Source organism: Glycine soja, chromosome 14 (genome assembly GCF_004193775.1).
Source record: "Glycine soja cultivar W05 chromosome 14, ASM419377v2, whole genome shotgun sequence".
Classification (NCBI taxonomy): Eukaryota; Viridiplantae; Streptophyta; class Magnoliopsida; order Fabales; family Fabaceae; genus Glycine; species Glycine soja.
The window spans coordinates 3,380,924-3,394,796 of NC_041015.1; the positions used below are offsets into that span (position 1 = coordinate 3,380,924).

The following is a 13,873-nucleotide window of genomic DNA, read 5'->3' on the forward strand; positions in this document are numbered from 1 at the left end:
TGAAAGCCTCCTAAAGGTGCCGGCTTTTAAATGTTTGAGGATAAACAATTTGTTTAACTTTGGGGAATGAGTTGGCCAATCTAACCTACTTATTTCATTTTTATCATTAATTTTTTGTGTACTCATGTATGGTACTAAGAAGAAAAAATGGTTGCAAAAAATACATAATTGTAATATATATATATATATATATATAATAAATATTATCATCATTAATTTTATTAAATAATAAATTAAATAGATAAACAAATTACTTTAATAAAGAAAATATATTTTTATTAATATAGCATGTCAAACTTCAAAACTTAATTGAGACGAAAAAAGATTACAATAATTTTTAAATATAGTTTATAAAAACATTTTTCTCTTATATAGTTTATGATTTAAAATTAAAAGTTAAATAAAATTTTAATTAGAATTAATTAGATTTAAGTATTTTGTATTGAAAGGGGATAAAATTATAAAAATATTTTTAAAAAAAGTTAGATACTAAATGCAAAAAAAGCTACGTAACTTAATGTAAAATTAAAGAGAATAATTCATAAAAATACTATCATTTAATAGAAGAACTCGAATTCTAATACATACACAGATTAGTTACACCAAGAGTTGTAAATTGTTTATTTCTCCAGTTCGTATTTTTTTAATGAAGAGCAACATGTTCAATAATTGTTTAATAGAAACTTATAAAGCGAATGACAAATAGTCAAATAGTGTGTAGTATGTATAGACCATAATTATAAGCGTGACCAAGGTGCTCGCTTTCTTATTTCCATTTCTTGGGTCATGATCGAGAAACTTACTGATTGACCCCTTAAGGTGGCTGTCACTAAGATCAACTCGTAACAAGGAAGGCAAAGAATAACAGCAACGTGTAATACCTCCTTCGGCATGAAAATCTTGAGAAAATGTCTAATAATTAAATCTTAAAAGAATAGATGCTCATCTTAAAATTTCTATCCGTAATCATCTATCTACTGGATATGAACTTAAGTGACATCTAAGAGGGAGGGGAAAGTTGTTTTCTTTTTCGCTCTTATTTTCATTGTGATCGACTCTCAAAAGTGTTAGAAAAACCAAACATTTATCCTTTAATTCATGCCATTTTTAAGGGTATTCAAATCCAAATTAAACTGTTTATAAACAGTTAAACCAACACAAAAAATCAAAAACTGCTTAAAGCAAAAATTGCAACAAAAAAAATATAAAATATTACCAGAAGATAAATATAAGAATTCAAGGTTGGGTAAGATGTAGTCAGCGGTACTATCGAAGTTAATAGAGAGAAAACTATTGTGAGAAAGATCGAGGTAATTTAGATTTTTGAACTTTGAAAATTGATGAAGTCCAGATGTTCACTCAAGTCAGTTTTAACTTTCAAATTAATGAAAGCCTCCCAAAGGTGCCAGCTTTTAAAGCATTAGAAGGCTAAAGTTATGGTGACTTTGTTTTATTTATTTTCACTCAGGGAACCTCCCAAAGGGACACATTGACCTGGGCGCATCTACGATTATCATGCAGTAAAAATTAATCAATAATTGGACTGAGTTGGTTACGGATAGTTGTTTGGAGAAAGTACGTAATAGGGGTAGGGGAAACCAATTTTTAAACTAAAAGTCCAGTTTTAATCTTAGCTCGTACTATGGCATGCTTGACATACAAGTGGTGGCTAATAAGTTTTTTGTCTTTGGAGATTAGAATCAAAGTCTTTGAGCCAATATCATCACATGGGATGACCACTCATTTTGATATCTACGATCATCACATTTTTTTCTTATTTGTAAACAACTTGAAATACATCACTTGAGTCAAGAGAGATGAGATTTGTTACACAACGGACAGAAGTTACAGAAAACATCCACACTCACAAAAGAACGTACCACATTAAACTAAGAGTAAACTATTTCCTTTCCCTATAATTTGTCCTTTTCACTCTTCATTAATTAAGCACACCTTCAACAAGTCTCGCAAGCCATTGTGGTTTCCTAGTCATGAAAACATTATATCCCAAAAGCATTCCAAATATCAACCCACATGCATATCCCACTGCTACAGCTTTCCAGTCAAATCCTGATTCTTCATGGTGAAATGTTAAATGTGGTGGCCAATCTTCATCCTTATTGCAGGATTTTGACAAAGGGAATCCACATAGCATTGGATTTCCACCGTAGGAATCATTTCCAAATGTGTTAAACTGTCCACCTGTAGGTATGATACCCTCGAACTGGTTTTGTGAAAGGTTCAACACAGCCAGAAAATTCAAATTGATCAAAGCCACAGGAATCTCTCCTTTCAACCGATTCCACGAGAGGTCCAACCATTCCAAATTTCTTAAATTACCAAAGGATCGTGGAATGGTACCAGTGATTGCATTGTGTGAAAGGTTAAGCCCTTTAAGAGAATGCAATTGTCCAATGACTTTCGGAAGTTCTCCTTCAAACATATTATTTGATAAATCAATGGTTGTAAAAATAGTTAATATCCTCTCGAACTTCATGTATCGACCTTTCATTACAAGCACGACTGAATCATTATAGAAATCTTGGTTACCCATATATTTCAAACCAGTTTGGTTGTCATTCACACTCACCATTCCTTGGAAGTTCTTGATGTATGATGCTGGCAAGGGCCCACTAAAATTGTTATTTGAGACATAAAAAATTCTCAGCCTGGGAAATGGATGTTTGGCACCGAAACAAGGGATGACACCATGAAACTTATTTGATCGCAAACTGAGTACCTATAACTCATGGAGGCTTTCTAGCCAATGGGGAAATGTATCCTCTATGTTATTGTCTGCCAGGTCCAAAACTTCCAGATTTGTGCAATGGGCCAAAGACCGTGGTAATGGTCCATCCAATTGGTTGCTATTCAACTTTATAGTCTCCAATGCATTTCCCTTAGAAAAGTTCCAAAGTATGTTTCCATAAAGGTTGTTCATTTGCAAATCCAATGCCAAAAGAGAAGGAAATGTTGCCAGGCATTGCAGAATCTGGCCTGTCAAGTTGTTATGAGCCAAGTTGAGTATATTGAGGGAGCTTGCATTGCATATTGCTGAAGGAATGTTCCCGGTCAGCTCATTATTTGAGACTAAAAAGTATTGAATTCCATTGGGTGGAATTGGGAGATCTCCTTGCAACTTGTTGAAACTGAGGTCAATATAACTAATGTTATTCCAGGAGTGCAAGAGCTTCTCATGAAACCACTGGGGAATGCTTCCACGAATGCTGTTATGAGAAAGATCTAGTTGGAGAAGATTTTGAAGTGGTGCTATGAATTTAGGGAAACTATTAATATTACAGGAAGATAAATTTAAGTATTTAAGGTTGGGGGATAAGAAATAGTCAGCGATACTATCAAAGTTAATAGATAGAAGACTATTGTGAGAAAGTTCTAGGTCAAATAGATTTTTGAACTTTGAAAATTGATGAAAGTCCAAATGACCACTCAAGTCAGTTGATGACAACCTCAAAGAAGTAAGATTTTGGAGTTCAAATATTGAATTTGGAAAATTACCTTATAATTTGTTATTAGAGAGGGCCAAGTATTCCAAAGAATAAGCTGAGAATTCACCAATTGACCTCGTGAGCTGGTTGTTTCTAAGATCCAACTTAAACAAGGAAGGCAAAGAATAACACCAATATGGAATGGGGCCAACTAATTTATCAAACGATAGATTTATACGGGAGAGTTGAGTTAGATTAAACAATGATGAGGGAATTAGTCCATCAAAATTGCAACTCCTTAGATATAGTCTGTTAAGAGATTTCAAATGGCCAATGGAATCGGGAATGTTTCCCGAGAAAGCAGTGAAAGAGAGAGATCCAAGAGCCTTAGTGGAGTACTCCAGTTGGACTTTGGAAGTTCACCTCCCAGGTCTTCATTATAAAACAAATATAGTTGTTGAAGATTAGGTAAAGAGAGGATGTCACTCGATAGATTCCCTTGTAATTCGGTGGATACAAGACTAAGAAAGATGAGAGAGGAAGTCAGATTGGTTAGCAATGACAAAGAGCTGTCTCCGATAAAAGACATGTCCACATCATCTAAAGAAAGCTCTCTTAAATTAGTTGCGTTTTGAATGAGTTTGTTCCATGTATATGGATCAACTCTCATGTAGTTGTAGTCGTAATTGAAACTGAGATGAAGTGACAGTAATTTGGACAAGTGAGAGATTGTGGAGGGAATGTCACTGAGTCGTGAGTCGAGAGTGTGACAAATCTAGATGCATGAGATTGACGAGATCACCAATTGCAGAATATAATGAAGAGCCTGAAAAATCATTAAAGGCTAGGTTGAGTTGTTGAAGGTGTCTTAGGCTGAAGATGGTGCTGTTGGGATGGAGTTGACCTTGAAGATTACTGTAGCTAAGGTCAAGACCAATCACGTGGCCTGAGATGGTGTCGCACGTGACCCCATCCCACTCACAACAATCTGTTCCGTTTTTCCATGATTCTGTCTTTGAAGAAAAAGAGCCAAAATCATAAAACCAAGGATAATCATAATAAAGTGAAGTAGTGTTGAGAGTAAATGGGTTTTTGAAAAGTAGTAAGGCAGAGGTGTCATGGTGGTTGCAGAAAGAGGAAGAGGAAGAAGAAGCTAAGATGAAGTATGGGAGTAGAAGCCAGAAAAGAATGTTATTGATATTCATCCTTTAACAGAAGAACAAAACTAGAGAGGATTGCATATGGATACAAACAATTCTATTCACTAACTTTTATTTATAGCCTACGCTGCCTCTCGGGCTTTTATTTTGATTCAACTGTTTGCTATTTGCTAGCTTCTTCTTCCTTTATTTTTTCTCTTTTAGATATTAATATAATAATATATTTGTAAATCATTATCAAAATAATTTTCTGTTATTTGGATAATTTTTTATATTGCCAACAATTAAAAAGTCTAAATATTTATATGTTATCACACTACTTTTCTTTTTCAAAAAATCAGTTAAAAATTATCTCTTAAGATCTTATTGTCACCGCCTTAGTTCTCCAATGATTTTATGACTATATTAACATTTTGAAAGTTTAATCTATCGTCTGTAAAAACAAAAGGTATAGCCTAGTATCAAGTTAATTTCTCAATATTTTATGTAATTACTTTTCTCATTTATTTTGTTATTTCTGTAGTTTGTATTTTTTAATGACAAGTAATATGCTTGATAATTCTTTAATAATTATCAAATTTTACTTTTGTAAAATGATTAAATTTAATTTTTTTACTTTGGATCACAATTATATTGAAGGAGCACAAAAAATAACCATCATTGTATATTTTATTTTTGCTAAACACAAAATTAATACTCATTACTTTTGTCTTTATTTTTCTTCCTATCACGTTATGTTACTTATCATAATTACCAAGACCAAGACGCTATATATAATCATAAAGTAAACAGCGTTTTATGTAGGAGACGTCAAAATGCATTATTAGTTACTTGTGATTTTTCTTTCACATTCATAGAACTTGCATTGTAAAGTTACAAGAACATTAAATCATGAATTATTAGAACAATTGAAAGTCTAACCACGTAAATGTTTTCATTGCCAAGATGAAAATTATGGTTGAGACTTGAGAGATGATCACCGTTTGTATGGAAATGGAGCATTTCCACAATCTTTAAACGACCAAGTCCGCACTGTATAGCGTGTCCCGTTTTTTCTTAAAACGTTTCTTGCTTCGCGTATGCTCGGGGGTAATATATATAAATAAAAATAATAAATATTCTCGTCATTAATTTTATTAAATAGATAAATAAATTACTTGAATAAAGACACGATATTTTAGTTAATATAACATGTCAAATTTCAAATTTTAATTGAGATGAAAAAATATTACAATAATTTTTAAATATAGTTTATAATTTTTTTTATCTTATATAGTTTATGCTTTAAAATTAAAATTTAAATCAAATTTTAATTTGAATGAAATTGATTTAAGTATTTGTATTGAAAAGAGATAAAATTATAAAAAGATTTTTAAAAAAGTTAGATACTAAATGCAAAAAAAGCTACGTAACTTAATGTTAAAGAGAATAATTCATAAAAATACTGTCATTTAATAGAAGAACTCGAATTATAATACAAAAACAGATTAATTGCACCAAGAGTTGTAAATTGATTATTAAAGATAACTATAACAAATAATTAAAGGTTACTAAAATTGTCTTCTATTTTTTTTTTTACTTTACGAAGAGAAATATTTAAATTTATTTCTTCAAAATTGTATGATATAACTCTAATTTTCTTTTTCTTTTTCCAAAAATCAGTTAATAAATTATCTCTTAAGATTTTTTGGTCACTATCTTAGTTCTCCAATGATTTTATGATTAAATTAATATTTTTGGTCACTATCTTAATTCCTCAATTTTTTATTTAACTCCTTTTTCATTTATTTTTTTATTTGTCTAGTTCGTATTTTTTAACGACAAGTAACATGTTTAATAATTGTTTAATAGAAACTTGTAAAGCGAACGACAAATAGTCAAATAGTGTGTAGTAGTAGTATGTACGGAGCATAATTATAAGCGTGAGCAAGGGTTGCTCGCTTTCTTATTCCCATTCATTAGATCATGAGAAACTCATGATTGACCCGGCCGTGACAAGGAAGGCAAAGAATAACACCAACGTGTAACATGTTATCGGACAAAAGTAGCGCCCACAATTTTGGAAGTTTATTGATTTTGGTTTAATTTATCAAATCATAAATCTAAAAAGGAAAGTTGACTGATGTAGTTTCTTTAAGAGACTTCAAATGGCCTATGAAATGGGGGATGTATCGTCATAAAGCACTGAGAGAGATTCAAGTAGGCATGACAATGGACGGAATGGGAATCGGTATTATTTCTCCCATCTTTGACTTTGATTATTTTCCAACATATACTCTTATTCGTTCTCATTGTTTAATAACTTAAAATTTATTCTCATTCTCATATTCGATTGATACTGACTATTTTGTCCTTATTTCTGTTCTGTTTTGTATTTCTTTTTAATATATTGAATATCTGATTTTAAAAAAAAATTAATTGTTACACATTTAATTTTAACTATTTATATGTGCAGCGTATCATCTATCTATATACAAACAAGGTCTTGGATGTCTACGTGTCAAGCTGTGATGCAATGTAATTCCCGCCTAAAAATGTCAAATCGTGCTACAATGCGTTTTCAGTAATTAATATATAATAAATAATAAATAAAATAAATAATTACTATTTTTAAGTTTCCAACGTGCCGCACAATTATTGATGCACTAATTTTGTTCCCAAGGCTTTTGTATTTTCCAACATTTTCATTTTGAATCTTGCTTCTGACCCCTCTCTCTTTCCCATTGCTTCTCAACTCTCCGTTTCCCATTTTCATTTCTCTCCATTCCTCTCCATTCTTCTGGGTTCTTTTCTCTCCTATCCTGCTGCGTTTTCTTTTTTCATTTGGTTGGTTTGGCCAAAAAACCGAAAGATTGTTGCTTGGTAAAGCCGTTGTTTTCTCTCCCGTGAGGAAAACCCAAAGGCTGAAGCTTTTTTGCTTGGTTTGATAGTTCTTTGTTTGGTTTGGCCGAAAAATGATTTCTGGGTTCTTTTCTATCTTATCCTTCTACGTGATGTATTTGATTTCTCCTTTGGTTTGTGGTTCTGACGGTCCAAAAAATTGTATTTTTTTGTGTTCCTCGGGCTTATTTGACTGGCTGATTATTGTTTTTCCTTTGCAACACAATTTTTTTGCGTCTTCTGCCTTTGTTTTGTGTTATGACTTTTCACAGGACAAAAGCTTAATTTTTTTTGGGTGTTTTGTCTTTGTCTAATGGTTCAATATATTTTTTGGCATGTTGGTTTTTTTATTAATCGCTATTGTATGCAGAGAAGGTGGAAAAACACACTAAAGTTGTAATTTTTATCTCAAAAACTCCATGAGTACAGGTTCGTAAATACAAAAGCTAATTTTTTTTTGGGTGTTCTGCCTTATTTTGTTTTCTGACTTCTCGCTATACAAAAGTTTAAATTTTTTTGTGTTGCTGAGCCTTCTCCAACGTGGTTATTATTTCCTATACCCATGTTTTTGTGTTTTCGTCCTTTTTTGGTGGTCTAATGGTTCAATATATTTTTTGGCATGTTGATTTGTTTATGAATGCAGAGAAGGTGGAAGAACACACTAAAGTTGAGATTTTTATCTCAAAAACTCCATGAGTACAGGTTCGTAAACACAAAAACTTAAATTTTTTTTGTGTTCTGCCTTTATTTTGTTTTTTGACTTCTCCCAATACAAAAGTTTAAACTTTTTTGTGTTCCCGAGCCTTCTTCAATGTGCTTATTATTTCCTATACCCATATTTTTGTGTTTTCGTCCTTTTTTGGTGATCTAATGGTTCAATATATTTTTTGGCATGTTGGTTTTTTTATGAATGCAGAGAAGGTGAAAGAACACATTAAAGTTGAGATTTTTATCTCAAAAACTCCATGAGTACAGGTTCGTAAACACAAAAGCTTAAATTTTTTTGGATGTTATGCCTTTATTTTGTTTTTTGACTTCTTGCAATACAAAAGTTTAAACTTTTTGTGTTCCTGAGCCTTCTCCAACGTGCTCATTGTTTGTGTTTTCCTCCTTTTTTGGTGGTCTAATGATTCAATATATTTTTTGGCATGTTGATTTTTTTTATGAATGCAGAGAAGGTGGAAGAAGACACTAAAGCTGCGATTTTTATCTCAAACTCCATGAATACATGTTCGTTTTCTTGCTTTGTCTATCAAAGCTTAAATTTGTGTTTTGAGCCTTCTCCGACGTGCTTCCCCTGCCATTTTCAATTTTTATCTCCAAACTCCATGAATACAGGTTCGTTTTCCCTTCCCGTCTTCTTCTATGTTTTCTTTTTTTACCTCTATTTGCATTTGTATGCGTTTTTTATTTTTTCACTGCATGTTCATTGTTTCTTCTAAAGCTGCGATTTTTATCTCATAAAGCTTCGATTTTTATCTCCAAATTCCATGTACAGAGGTTCGTTTTCTTGCTTTCTCTATCAAAGCTTAATTTTTTTTGTGTTCCCGAGCTTTCTTTGTCGTGGTTCCCCCGCCATTTTCATTTTTTATCTAAAAAAACTTCAATTTTTGCCTAGATTTATTATATTATACTTCAATTGTTATTATTAATTTATTCATCATCTTTAACTTTCTATATTCTGACAGTACTTTTGCTTTTGCTATTTTATTTTTCTTTGTGTTGGATTGCAGTTGAATTTCTCGGAAACGGACCCGTTCATAAGTATCAAATGAACATAGTTGGATTGTTGTTGTTCTGCCTTAATGGAAAAATATGGATCTTTGTGTTACATTCGCTACCTATTTTTATCTTTTTTGTGTTTCATGTTTGAGTTTCTTTCTTTACGTGTTCATTAATGTATTACTTGCAAAAAATAATGTTTATTACTATGATTAACTTTGAGGTTCACGAGCTATCTTGAATCTTCTCCAATTCTGTTCTTATCATGGTAACGTATCAACGTGTACAAAATCTCTGTTGTAGTTATTCTTGACATTTGTGCTTATGCAGTTTGAAAATAAAAATAATTTATGTTTAATGCTTCTGCATTTTGTTTCCTTTAATTTTGCACTATTTTATGTCTTCTACGTTTTTGCTGCTTTAATGTCAATCAGCAATTATTATTTCCGTCAATGTCAATCAGCATTTATTATTTCCAATGAATTAATATTTCCAAAAAAAAATATAAATGTGCCGCTGCAGTTACGTTTGAAAATCCAATCCCATTTTGAATTCAAATGTGTGATTGTTAGAGTGAAAGCCTTACATCTAATAACAATAATAAAATAAAAATAATAAAAACAAAAATATTATTTTTTAATTAATATTAATAATATATTATTATAATAATAAAAATGATTAGACTAATTTATAAAAATGATTAACATTTCAATAGCATATGACATCGTCAAAATATTTAATAGAAAAATTACATGTAATTTCTTTTATAAGTTATAATATTAAAAATCTTTAAGTGTATAATAACTCACACTAATAGCGTAAAATAATTTATATATTTTAAAAAAATAAAAAAAATCATTAAGTGTAGTTAATTTTTTTTATCAAAAATAAGTTTCATACTTGAATCAAAGAGTAGATATTTCAACTTTTTATTGAAGAGTTAGATATTTTAATTATGTTAGTTAAAAAATAAGATTATTGTTAACATCAGATTAATGTTTCAAACGAAAAATCAATAAATAATTAATAAATCTAATTTAATGTCAATCATCATCAAAATAAATCAAATTCATCAATGTCAATCAGCATTTATTACTAAGAATGAGTATGTCTCATTCTGATTCTCCATGACTATTCAAACTAATTGGAACACATGTTTCAAATTCATATTTTATTTAATGTATTTTTTTTGTCAATACTTAAACATTATTATTATCCAAATAAACTAAATTTTCAGTCATTCCATAATGAATTTTAACACTATTGATAAATATACAACAATATTTTCATAATAAAAGTCTAGCACGGGAGGTGAAAAAGATTATCATTATATTCATAATAAATAATAAAAGTCTAGCATGGAAAGTGAAAAAAATTATCATTGTGATACAGTAATTAATAATAATAATTTATAATAATATATTATTATTATAATAAAAATGATTAGACTAATAGTGTCAATTCATGATTGGAGACAAAAACAAAGCGTTTTAGACTGTGGTTCAACATTTATAATTAATGATAATAATTTATAATAGCAATCATATATAATAATTTATTATTATAATAATAAAAATGGGTTATATTATTTTATAATCATTTGATAATAATATGGTTATATCATCTCACTTATGAAGACTTGATATGTTTTTAGATTTGTTTAAATTAATTTGAATGAAAAATTATACTAAAATAAAGTTAATTTAAATACATTGCAGTGGTGTTTGTTGTAAGTAGATTTTAGTGGTTATGAACAAATCTGTTTGAGTTAGTTAATTTAAATAAGTTTATAGTATTTGCAGTAAGAAAATTTTAATAATTATAAAAATATAAATAAATTTCCATGTAAAGATGAAGTGTAATTATATATCTAACAAATTCTATTTTTTTATTTTCTAAATTATATGTATCTTTTATAGAAGAGAAAACTTTCCTTTTAAATATTAAACGTTACATATTTTATTGACGTTTAATTAATAAGCATATTTTATTCGTATTTTTTGTTAATTTTCATTTCAAATTAATAGGTACTTAACAATTAATTTTAAATATTACAGTATCAATTTTAATATATTATTAAAACAACTTCAATTTTGTAGCCACGGTCCAACACTACTAATATCTGATTGTAGTCATGTGCATGTTCTTTCATGCGCCTTCTTCTCACATTTTTATTAATGTTGTAAGATTTTGGTTACCATCTGTAATGTTCTATGAATTTTAATTGTAGATTAAACGTGGACGAAAGGTTTATGCTTAGTAATTTTTGTGTGTGTATTGCTTTCTTTAATTTATGATGGAGGAGATTCGATCAAAAAAAGAAAAAAAAATGCAGTCAACAATTTGAAGACACGGTTCAACATTACTAATATCTGATTGTAGTCATGTGCATCCTAGATGATCTTTCATGTACCTTCTTCTCATATTTTTGTTAATGTTGTAAGTTCAATATCTTTGGGTATCAAACAAATTTTCAATTTCTTTTTATTTTTGACTAAAGAGTTTATGATTTGTTTTGATCAATTATAAACTTATTTCGTTGACTTATATTTTTTTCTCAAATCTTTTTTCTGCCTCTTGATGTTTCATGACTTAGTAAGATACATATTATCCAATTATGTAATCGTTTGATTCACATCTTTTTATTGTGTATCCTTTCTTTTATTCTAAACAATATTAAACAATATATAATATTAACATATTACCTTAAAATCATACTTTATTACCTATATGTAACTCAATATCAATTATTCTAACTTTTCAATACTCAAATAGGAGTATGAGCCCAGGCCGTTAGCACGGGCAAAAGCTAGTTTGTATGTAAAAATCATCTAAGTAAAAAATCTTAAACTATGTAAAAATTATAAAAAATTAATAACTAATTAATAAAATTTTAATTATTTTATCATCGGGACGTTGCAGAAACAAGTATGAGATTTACCTCTTACTTCAATATTAAAAAAGTTGAACAATTCTTAAATCCATATCCGATAAACTCAAATATTTCTCGTCAAAATTAAAAAGTTTAGACAAATACCCGCTAGAAAGGATTTCATTTCCGGACTCAAGTACTTACGTACTTAATGAGCGTTGCTGGATCGCTTTCTTATTCCCATTTCTTGAGTCATTTTATTTTATTGTGTTTTGCTTAGTGCTTTTTAGAACACAATTATATTGAACGGACACCAAAAAAGAAAGAATAATCATATTTGAATATTTTATTTTACTAAACATAAAATTAATACTCATTATTTCACTTTATTTTTCTTCCTATTATATTATGCCATCTATCATAATTTTTGAATACTCTGTTGGGGGTGGGACTCAACTTGCATCCCAATCTGCTTGCTTGAATTTGCTTGGTGTGAAGGGTGCAAGCAAGGAGTCAGCAGGATCAAACTCAAGACTCTTGGGCACCATTGTTGCTGGATGTCTCTGATGTCTGCCATTGCAGCAGGGCAGCTAGTGAACAGCCACATGAAATACAACAGATCAAGCAAAGATCTAACCAAAATATCATCATCTTGAGGTCAGGGACGTGGTTGCAGTCATTAGGGAAGGAAAATGGAGAAACATTAGATTAGATTGTTGGCATCCATGTTTGACTCTGCATTGCTGTCTGTTTAGATCTTTTATTATTTGGAGAGGGGAAAGTAGAGTTATACTCTAGATCTTCCCTGTCCCCTTCTGGATCATTTCTTCTTTTCATTGCTTCTTCTGCCGAGCCATTCAGTGGGTGTTAACACTTTTTTTCTCCTCAACCAAGACATTTGACGTGTTATATTCTAATTCTTTTCCCCTATGTAATATGCTTAGCATATCTATCATTGCAGCCGAATGGATTTGATGAATGTTCTCTTGTCCGCTAGTGCCCGTCAATTAAACTTGAGATCCCATTCTTTTAAGTCTTTATCTAATTAATGAATGTATTTCTGTTTAAGGCTAATTTTGCAATAATATTAATTAACGCAATAGATAAATTGGGGAAGGTCTTATAAAAAGGATTTAGATAATTTTACAAGAGATTTTTGCAAAAAGCACCAGAGGTAGTGTTTAGTTTATTTTCACGATAGAGACTAGAGATTTTTGCCATTTTTATTTTCTGTTCAAACTAAGATGTTTGGCATTGGTGTTTTGAGGTATTTCATTGGCGAAATGCTTCTTCAGTATTCGAGCATAAGGATCATCACTCAATCATTTGATGTTCGCTTATCGATGTTATAGGACGAACTTCTAAATTAATAGTTTTAAAATAGTTAGTGGATAATTATATTTTTTTTCATGTTTTTCCGTTCCTAAGGATGTGTTTGATTTTCTATTTTTATTTTTTTTTCATTTTTTGAAAACTCTTTTTATTTTCAAAAAATTAAAATCTTGAAAACATATTTAGTTTGACTTTTTATTTTCTGTTTTCAAGAAATAAAAATACTAAAAATGCGTTTTCAAAAGAAAATGTATTTTTATATTTACTTAAAATTAAATTCTTTGTCACTGCATTTTCATTTTACCCAAAATGAAGTTTCTAATTTCAACTGAAAACAAGATTTTATTATTTCTAGTTTTTGATTCATTTGAAAAAATATTTTCAGTGAAAATGAAAACAGAAATCCAACCAAATACATTTTCATCACCATTTTCTATTTCCAGTTAAAGTGAAAACAAAAA

The 13,873-nt window shown here is 29.8% G+C and overlaps 1 long non-coding RNA gene and 1 pseudogene across 1 annotated transcript; one reads left to right on the forward strand and one right to left on the reverse strand.

Moving 5' to 3' along the window:
• Positions 1-1,751: 1,751 nt before the first annotated feature.
• LOC114384825 lies at positions 1,752-4,718 on the reverse strand (annotated as a pseudogene).
• A 3,151-nt stretch (positions 4,719-7,869) lies between these two features.
• LOC114384828 lies at positions 7,870-9,512 on the forward strand. Its single transcript, XR_003660781.1, has 5 exons — positions 7,870-7,915; positions 8,130-8,188; positions 8,403-8,461; positions 8,660-8,824; positions 9,220-9,512. It is a non-coding gene; the product is annotated as an uncharacterized LOC114384828 (long non-coding RNA).
• Positions 9,513-13,873: the final 4,361 nt, after the last annotated feature.